The sequence below is a fragment of the Cervus elaphus genome, chromosome 20, assembly GCF_910594005.1.
Source record: "Cervus elaphus chromosome 20, mCerEla1.1, whole genome shotgun sequence".
NCBI classification, from domain to species: Eukaryota; Metazoa; Chordata; class Mammalia; order Artiodactyla; family Cervidae; genus Cervus; species Cervus elaphus.
This window is the reverse complement of record NC_057834.1, coordinates 46,945,736-46,954,696: the sequence shown is the minus strand read 5'-3', so window position 1 is coordinate 46,954,696 and position 8,961 is coordinate 46,945,736. Positions and strand designations below refer to the sequence as shown.

The 8,961-nt window shown below is 43.5% G+C and overlaps 1 non-coding gene across 1 annotated transcript; it reads right to left on the bottom strand.

Annotated features, from left to right (window-relative positions):
• Positions 1-528: 528 nt before the first annotated feature.
• Positions 529-635, bottom strand: LOC122678469. Its single transcript, XR_006336140.1, has one exon. It is a non-coding gene; the product is annotated as a U6 spliceosomal RNA (small nuclear RNA).
• Positions 636-8,961: the final 8,326 nt, after the last annotated feature.

Sequence of the window (8,961 nt, the reverse complement as noted above, 5' to 3'; positions counted from 1 at the left end):
TGTGCTACTTGTATGTATGACCCAAAGTGAATGCACCACCCTTAGGATTTCCTGTATACACGGAGAGCATCTGTTCTCTTCTACAGGAAGTCCAAGTGAGATAAATATCAATTTCTACACAGTTGTTTTCGATCCTTGGAAGGAAGGTAACTAGCAACGGAATAGTAGAGAAGCACCTAGCAAAATTAAACACCAGGACAACTGTCCAGAAAAGAAATTTAGTTGTCTGTGATACTAGTAAGTGAAAGCGGCCTTAGAGGCCTTTCAATTCCTAAAGAGAAGGTAGAACATCTCAGAGAGTCTATAAAGCTTTAATATCTGTACTCACCTCACTGTGCATGCTCAGTTGCTCAGTTGTCTCTGAATCTTTGTGACCCCCACAGACTGGAGCATGCCAGGCTCCTCTGTCCCATGCATTTTCAATGGTGAATGGTATTGTTTCCTTAATTTCTCTTTCTGTTTTTTCATTGTTAGTATATAGGAATGCAAGGGATTTCTGTGTGTTAATTTTATATCCTGCAACTTTACAAAAATATGGATCGCTTCACGAATTTGCGTGTCATCCTTGCGCAGGGGCCATACTAATCTTCTCGGTATCGTTCCAATTTTAGTATATGTGCTGCCGAAGCGATCACTGTCCCATGCATTTTCCCATCAAGTATACTAGAATGGGTTGCCATTTCCTTTTCCAAGGCATCTTCCTGGCCAGGGTTCGAAGCCGCATCTCTGCATTGGCAGGAGACACTCAGCCTCCTGAGTTACCGGGGAAGTCCTTATTCACTTGACTACTTCATCTTAAATTCAACATGGCTTAGGACCTGTGGGGAAGCACTTGGTGTGGAAGTTCATCTGTGCTTCCTGTTTTGAAACTACCATCCTGGGATGGTTGAGGCTCCTTCCTCCTCAGAGCTTTGTGGCTGGTCTGTTGGGTACCTGCTTGATCCCCTCTCCCATCCCCAGACAGACACACTCCACTTCATATAAGAGAGGACAGTTCCTTCTGTCTTGAAGGGGCCTGCTCTTGTACTCTCTGTGACCACTCCCCATGCCTCCTGTCAAAACCAGCCAGCATGGCTTGGGGTCAGATCTTCTTCATTTAATTTTCTGTCACTCCTTTCCCATCTGGCACAGCATGGAGGTGCAGAAGGTTGAAAAGAAGGAAGTGCATGAAGAATCCAAGGATGAATGTATTTTGATGCCTTCAATTCTCCAAGGAAGTTCTGATAAGCACCAGCCTTACAGTGATGTCAAATTTAACTTTAATGAACTGGAAGTAGACTTTGATCCGGATGGACCATGTGGTTACTCTCATGCTAAAGAAGATGAAATTCCAACCAATATCTCAGGTAGCCCCCATATTATTTGTCCCCACAAGCTGTATAGACCAAGGAAGGTCATCTCTTAGGACAGGCTGTATAGACACATCTTAGTCGAAACCAGGGAAAAGGGTCTATTATGGAACAGAGACATCAGGTGGGTCAGGAAGCTTTCATTCTTTTCTTGGCTCTGGGCTTGCCTCTGTCACCCTGACCCCAGTGTCAGGCATTTGACCCAAATCAGTTTTGACAAGTCTCACCCACCTCAGCTGGAAATCCACAGGAGGTATCTGTCAGAACTAATTTGGAGCCAGTGTATTGTTACCTGCAGTGATCTAATTTTTGTAAATGTTCCTGGCCTCTCTAGAAATGATGATGGTGTTGCCTCTTTATAAGGAGAGGTGATTTCCAGGTTTGGTTTTATTCCTCTCAGCCCCAGTCTCCCCTTTCTCGATGTTGGCAGGTCTTAGCTAAGATGTTATCTGACACCAAGACAGACACAACTGTACCATTGCCTCACTTGGATGTTTCCATGCAGCAAGGCTGGGCTCTGGCAGTTCCTCCAGCTTCCAATGGCCATGGTTTCTGTGTAGCACCAAAGGTTCTTTTTGATTTGAGGGTTAGTACAATTCACTGGGCTATCCTGGTGGCTCAGATGGTAAAGATCTGTCCTCAATGCAGGGACCCAGGTTCAATCCCTGCGTCATGCAGATCCTCTGGAGAAGAGAATGGCACCCACTCTAGTATTCTTGTGTGGAGAATTCCATGGCCAGAGGAGCCTGGTGCGCTGTAGTCCACGTGGTCACAAAGAGACGGATATTACTGAGTGGCTAAGGCTTTCACAATTCACCCATCACTCTAGCCCCAAGTATAAATTCCTCTAAACCATCAATAACCACATAATCTGATGGGACTAAGCAGTACTACAGAGATAATTCTAGAAAATAACTCAGCTCATGTTCCAGCATCTCTGTGGAAAATACATTTTTAACTGCTTATACAGACTCAGAACAAAGAATGTTGGGAGAGATACCAGCTCAAGCAGCAAATTTCCTCAATGGCTCTGGAAGCAGTCCAGTCTAATTCTCATAAGACTTAAGTGTCCTAGAATAACTTTGCTAAAGAATTATGGTCTTACAATGAAAATATGAAAGTCCTTGTTGTATATGTGATTACTGAGTAGATATGTGTGAGGTCTGGTTTTCTTATTATGACCTGCTGTCTCTGAATTTCTTACTAGACAATGAAAATTATCACAAGCAAGTGAGTGGACAAGAGCTCACATTTCCCAGGTAATTTGAAGATCTATGGGCTGTGAATGTCAGTGGTGACAGCAAGAGACCTCAGGTCCAAAGAAAAATAGAAAGTAGCCTATGTAACTCTTTCTTCTATTCATTCAATAGCAATTATTTCTTTAACAACGTTGCCTGTTTATGTTTCACATGTTTTTGCATTTCAATTTTTTAATCCTTCTAGTTTAGTAATGTACAGTGAGTTGATGCAGGTGAAATAACCAAACCTAGGAGTTCCTGTGTTCATGTGCTTTCTCCTGAGTGGTTAATGTAGGGTGAGATCCTATGGTCTTACACTGGTTTGGCATCAGCATGTTGGCAAATACTGGATTTCAAGGGAAGAAAACAGAATGGTATTCATATTACAACAAAATATTGAAAAAACAGTTCTTGAAGGCAGAATATCTAGTCTATAACTCCTTTTTCTCCAACTCTGAAATACTGATTTGGAAGGTATATTTGTGCAAATAAAAAATTTTAAATTGAATGGAATAGAGTACAAACTCAAACAAATTTTTAACTTCTTAACAGCTGTGTTGACTTGGACACAGGGTATCCAGAACAACACAACGTATGCAGAAAAGTTTGCACCGAGGTCCCAGTCCTCTGTGTGTGCTGAGGGTCATGACTTTAGCATGCAGGGAACATTCCGACTCCTCCTTCAGCCACCGGTTCTGTGGCCAGTGCCCGGAGAACCTGCTGTCTCTCTCGCACCCCAGGGCAGCCACACTCCACTCCACCTCAGGAGGAGTTACGTCCCTCCTTAAGGGGGCTCCCCTTTTGCTCTCTGTGACCACTCTCAATGCCTGTCCTCAAAACCAGCCAGATAGCTTGGAGTCGAGTCCTCTTAATCTGTCCTCCCTTCTCCATCTGACACAGCGTGAACATGCAGGATGTGGAAAAGAAGGTGGTGTTCCCGCAATCCCAGGATGACTGTGTTTCAGTAGCTTCCACTCCCCAGGAAAGTTCTGCCTGCAACCAGCCTTACAGTGATGGGGAAGTTGCATTTGATGAAGAGAATGTGGAGTCTGCCGTGGATGGAGCCTGTGGTTGCTCTCATGCTGAAGAGGATGAAATTCCAACTGGTCTCACAGGTAGTCTTCATTACATCTATTAGTCTACTCCTGGAGAATTAATCCCCTTTAATAGACCCTATGCTTACATCCTGAAGCCTGGTTTGAACCAGACTCTATAATTCCATTTAAAATAAGACATTCTATGAATGAACTTTTCTAAGTTCCCTGTCATGGGTGTCCCTGTGGTAAACCACTCTACCCAAGGTGGTCCAGCCAGACTCACGTGTACCTCAGTAGCTGTGGCCCAGGAGGTACCGTTCAGGCTACCTAATTTTGAGTGAACCTCTTATCTCACATGAAATGCTTTAATTTTCATTTCTGGGTAGTGTCCCTGAGTTCCTACACCTGTCCAGGGCTTTTGGCAGGCTTGTTTATACCTTTGGAGATGTCACTACTTTAGTTCACTTCCATCAACCCATAGGCTCTCTCTTTTCCTTTGACTTATCTTGTTCGAAGTCTTCTGAAACCAGAAGGTAAGCCACACTGTCATCTTTTGGTATGTTTCTCTGAGCTAAGGCAGGGCCCTGGAACTTCCCAACCTGATGAATGGCCACTGATTGCAGCTTTGAGATTCATTTGACTTGATGGTGTATGGATTCCACTTCCATTTATCTCAGTGTGTAATCACTTATCCCATTAGTAAACAACGTTTCAGATGAAAAAATCCTGAGTATTATAGCAGGCTGAGGATGTAGCAAAGTTGTTCCCCAGGAACTGTGGGGGAAATGATATATTTAGCTGTTTGCACAGACTCATGACCAGGATACTCTGCCAATGACATATGATATCAAGGAAATTTGCCCAATGGCTCAAGAAGGAAACGCAGTGCCTTCTTATGAGGCTCTTTCTAGGGCCTCCTGGATGATTTCTGTCTCTACAGCCTGTTACCACATTGTGAAGATAGGCACAGCATTGGGCATTTTTGAAATGCATTTGCCTGATAAAACTCTCCTGTTAATTGATTTGCAGAAAAGCAGAATGATCATGATGACCTGAAAGGACCAGAGGTGGTTGCCCCGAGGTAATTTTGAATATCTGTGGGCTCTTTGTACAGTGCTGACATCTACAGACCCCGATCCAGGGAAAACCAGAAAGTGCTGAATATATTGTGTTGGCAGTTTTGCCCACCACTATTATCCTTTTTCATAATGTTCTCTGCTTTCACTGTGATACTTCTATTATTTCCCGTTTCTTATTTAACTGTCAAGTTTAAAACCCAAATCAGTTAACCCAGGTGAATTAAGTCAGAGTGTTTTTTTTGCATTCAACCTTTATATCAGGTGTCGTTTACAGAGTGAGATGTGTATCTGCTTTTTGTTTGTTGTTAGCATGCTGGTGTGTGTGTCATAGTAATGTCAATGCAGTGTAAATGGAAGTGTGAAAGCCAATGTTCTGTGTCCTTGTATCTGAGGCATGACTGCACCATCAGAGAGAATTCAGTCTGTTCAACAGCCTGTTCTCTCGCCGGAGCACTGAGCACCTACTGCTCTTTCCCTCTTCTGCCCCTGTGAAACCACGCTGTGTCTCACACACAAAACAGACTTTTCTCTCTCTAATGGATGAGACCCTTGGCGTGCTTCACCACTCAAACATTCCATCAGAACCAGATAGAACTGTACATTTTCTGATCAGTCTTGGCTTAATCTTTTGCCCTCCCTCCCCCACCAGGTTCAGCAGACAGATGCCACAGATGGTAGAAGATGGTGTCCCACAGAACTCTCTGGATGACTATTATCTGACTTACTCGGTGCTTCCTAACCTGTCAGACTCCTTCTGGCCTTATAGGAGCACAGACATCTTCTCACCTGAGGACCTGGATGTCTCTTTTGCTCGGGATGTAACCAGTGAGTATTTTCTTGTGATAGAACTCCACCTGGATGCCCAGGTAGACCCTGTGTGCTTCGTACTCCTCGCCTCTGGGGTGCTGAGATTTCTCATCCCTGTTGGAAGTTCTGTTGACAGTGATTTGAATCAGACTCTGTGGTAGAGTTTTAAGTACAGACATCAGGTGGGTCTGGGAGCTCTGCTGTCTTCTTCATTCAGGTGAAGCCTATGGGTCAGGCCCCAGGTTAGATCATGGACCCAAGGCTGGTGTGACATACTCACTGACTTGTATGTGTGCAGGGGTCCGGAGATGACTGTATTTTCTCCTGACTCCTTTGCGATGTCTCTTCTTGCCCACAAGGCTCCCATTTTCACACCCAAAGTGTCCCTTGAATTTCCGCGCCTTCCCACAGGCGCCCACAGCCTTCATTATTTGTTACTCCCCTGGTGTCACTGCTGGCACCCCCAGTGTCTGCTTCTCTAAATTGCTTGTCTTAGCAAACCAGTCATCTGGGCCCCAGGATGCAGAGAGCCCTCCCATCACCTTGCATGTGTGTTTCATGAAGCAAGGCAGAGCCCTGGCATTTTCCCGCCCCATGAATGACTGAAGGATCCGTGTAACATCTAGGATTCATGTGACTCGAGGTTTTGTTCATTCCACTCATCATTCTGCTAAAGCAGTCAGCATATGATGAGAAAAGCCTGAGTATTACAGTATTCTGTAAGAATGCCGTGTCCCATTCCCCAGACTCTGTGAGGAAGATGAATCTTTAACTTTTACTGAGACTTGGAATAGAATACTGTGGTGAGGATCCACCAGGGAAGGGAGATCTTGCCTGATGGCTCAGGAAAGTAAACCAAGGAGAGTCTGAGAGATCCAACTTGAGGCATCTGGAATATCCTTCTTAAATAGCCTATCATCTCATTGCTGATATAAATGTCCCTATGGTAGTATTAGACACTGTATTATTAATTTCCACAATGAGATCTGCTAAATGTTTCTCAACTTGTCTGAATTTATCCATAGAAAATCTTGCTGATCGTGAGGAGGAGGAAAATCAAGACTTCATCTGTTCTAGGTAACTATGGAGAAACGTGGGTCTGACATCAGTAGTGACATTTGGTCATCTCACATGCAGGGGAATCAGAAAGTGCTGAACATGCCTATTCCTTCCATTCAGACCACCACAGACTGTCCGTGTTACAAGGTTGTCTGTTTTCACCCTTTATGAATCCCTCTCAATTATAGTGACTTGCAGTCAGTTGAAGCAGGGCTACTGATCAGCCACAGGATTTCTTGTACTCCTCTGTCCTCTCCTTTTTATTAAAACCAGCATGCCATACTTATCTGCCTCTGTCTTTGGTCTTAAGACCTTGGCAGGTATTTCGTGGCAAGGAAAGTAACTAGGAAAAAAAATTCATGTCCCATCGCAGTATTAGAAAAATTGGTCTTGTAGACACAAGATTTCTAGGAGTCCATTATGCTGCCAGAGCTGGTATTCATCTGAATGCAGCATGTAGATTTCAACAAAATATGGTGCATTTGAAGATGCCTTTGTGTTCTGAGGGCGTGTGTGACATGACTATGTGTCCTGGGGTGGCTCCTCTCCTTCCTCCTGAGCTCATTTCTTCTCTGTGCTCAGAGCATCTGATGCTCACTCTCCCTCACTCTCTCTCACTTTCCTTTGCAAGTGCTTTCATGCACCAGATGGGGCTTGTGGGTGGGGGGATTGTTATGCCTCCCTTTAAGGGGACTCCCCATTTGTTTTTCGAAACATGTCCCTTAACCCTCCCATCAAAACCAATTATGGCTCCAGGTTGACTAATCCCTTTTGTTTAACCATCTGCTCTCCCAACCCCACAAATCTCAGTATGGAGCAGCTGGTGGTAGAAGAGAATGAAGTCCACCCGGACTCAGTGGATGAATGTTATCTGGCTGCTTCTATTGGCCATCATCTGGAAGGTTCCTGTCATCCTTCTAGGAGTGTCTCCTTCCCAACAGAGAAGAGAGAAGTTTTCTTGGCTCTAGATGTAAACGGTGAGTGCTCCCAGACAGGTTCTTAGGCTCGGGTCGATTAGAACTATGTTCTCAGTTTGAACTTTTAAAAGGCGTCCTGAGCCTTTACCTGCCCCAGGCTGCCCTCTGTCACCTGAACTCGTCTCGCCAGCACAGGCCTGTGGTATCAAGTCAGACCAGAGAGGGCAAGTGGAGGGATAGGGCAGAATCTCAGCTCCCACTGTCTCACCTGCAGGAATTTGTGTAACAGAGCTCTTTTTATCAAGATAAGAATCCTTAGAGTCATGAAATTTTGCTACTAATTGTATTTCTTGAAAATGCAAGCTCTCTGGCTTTGCATTCATGATTGCAATCTGTTCCATATTTGTATGCATGTTATATTGTTTCCCCAATTCCAGATTCTTACCCCTTTGGTGCCTATCTCCCTCTGAAGCATTTATTTTTTTTTATTTTTTATTTTTTTTGTGTAGAGGAGTTTTATTAAAATATATAAAGGGACAGAGGAAACTTCTGACACAGATATTACAAAGGGGACAGAGAGTGCTCCCCTCACTAGTCTTAACAAGGGAGCTATATACTTTTTCAATGGGTTATTACAATAAATGAAAAGAATGTCTCAAGGTTGTAAAGGTCTTACCAGACCCACTCCCAGAATATACATTTTTTTTCTTTTTATAATATTATTATTATTACTTTTTATTAGTTGGAGACTAATTACTTCACAACATTTCAGTGGGTTTTGTCATACATTGATATGAATCAGCCGTATAGTTACCGTATTCCCCATCCCGATCCCCCCTCCCACCTCCCTCTCCACCCGATTCCTCTGGGTCTTCCCTCTGAAGCATTTAGATACTAGGTCCTGAGCATCAAATCTGTCTATGCCCTGTCATTTCCGTGAAGCCAAATGTCTGTCTCTGTTGTTCTATCCTCTAGAAACACCCTTGTGTTTCATCCTTTGTGCAGCAAAAAGGAGACTTCCATGTGTGGGTTATAGTTTCAATGTTTTATGCAATCTCAGTGGTATAATCTCATGGAAACTATCTATAACCTTTGTATCTGATAGGGGTATTGACCTAATTTATGAGCCAGGTCCCCTTGGGTAGGAGTTCATAGGGTATGGAAATTAAAACATAGTATGAAATCCTTCTTGGGCTATTTTTTTTTTTTTTTTTTACTTTTTCTTTAGGAGAATCATTCTTATTGTTAGGACTTTGATACATAAGATCATCTTGATAAACCAGAAGAAACTCCATTATGTATCAGACTTTATCTGACTTCTTTTAAAATGATATTGGGCATATAAATGTTGTCTGTGAATCAGTTGGTGCCTTTTCACCTTGGAAGCAGTTTCTTTCTTATTTCTCATTCTTCCCTGAGGAGCAGAGAAGCAAAGGCTTTCTCAGGATCACAGTAGTTCACAAACCAGAAAGGGA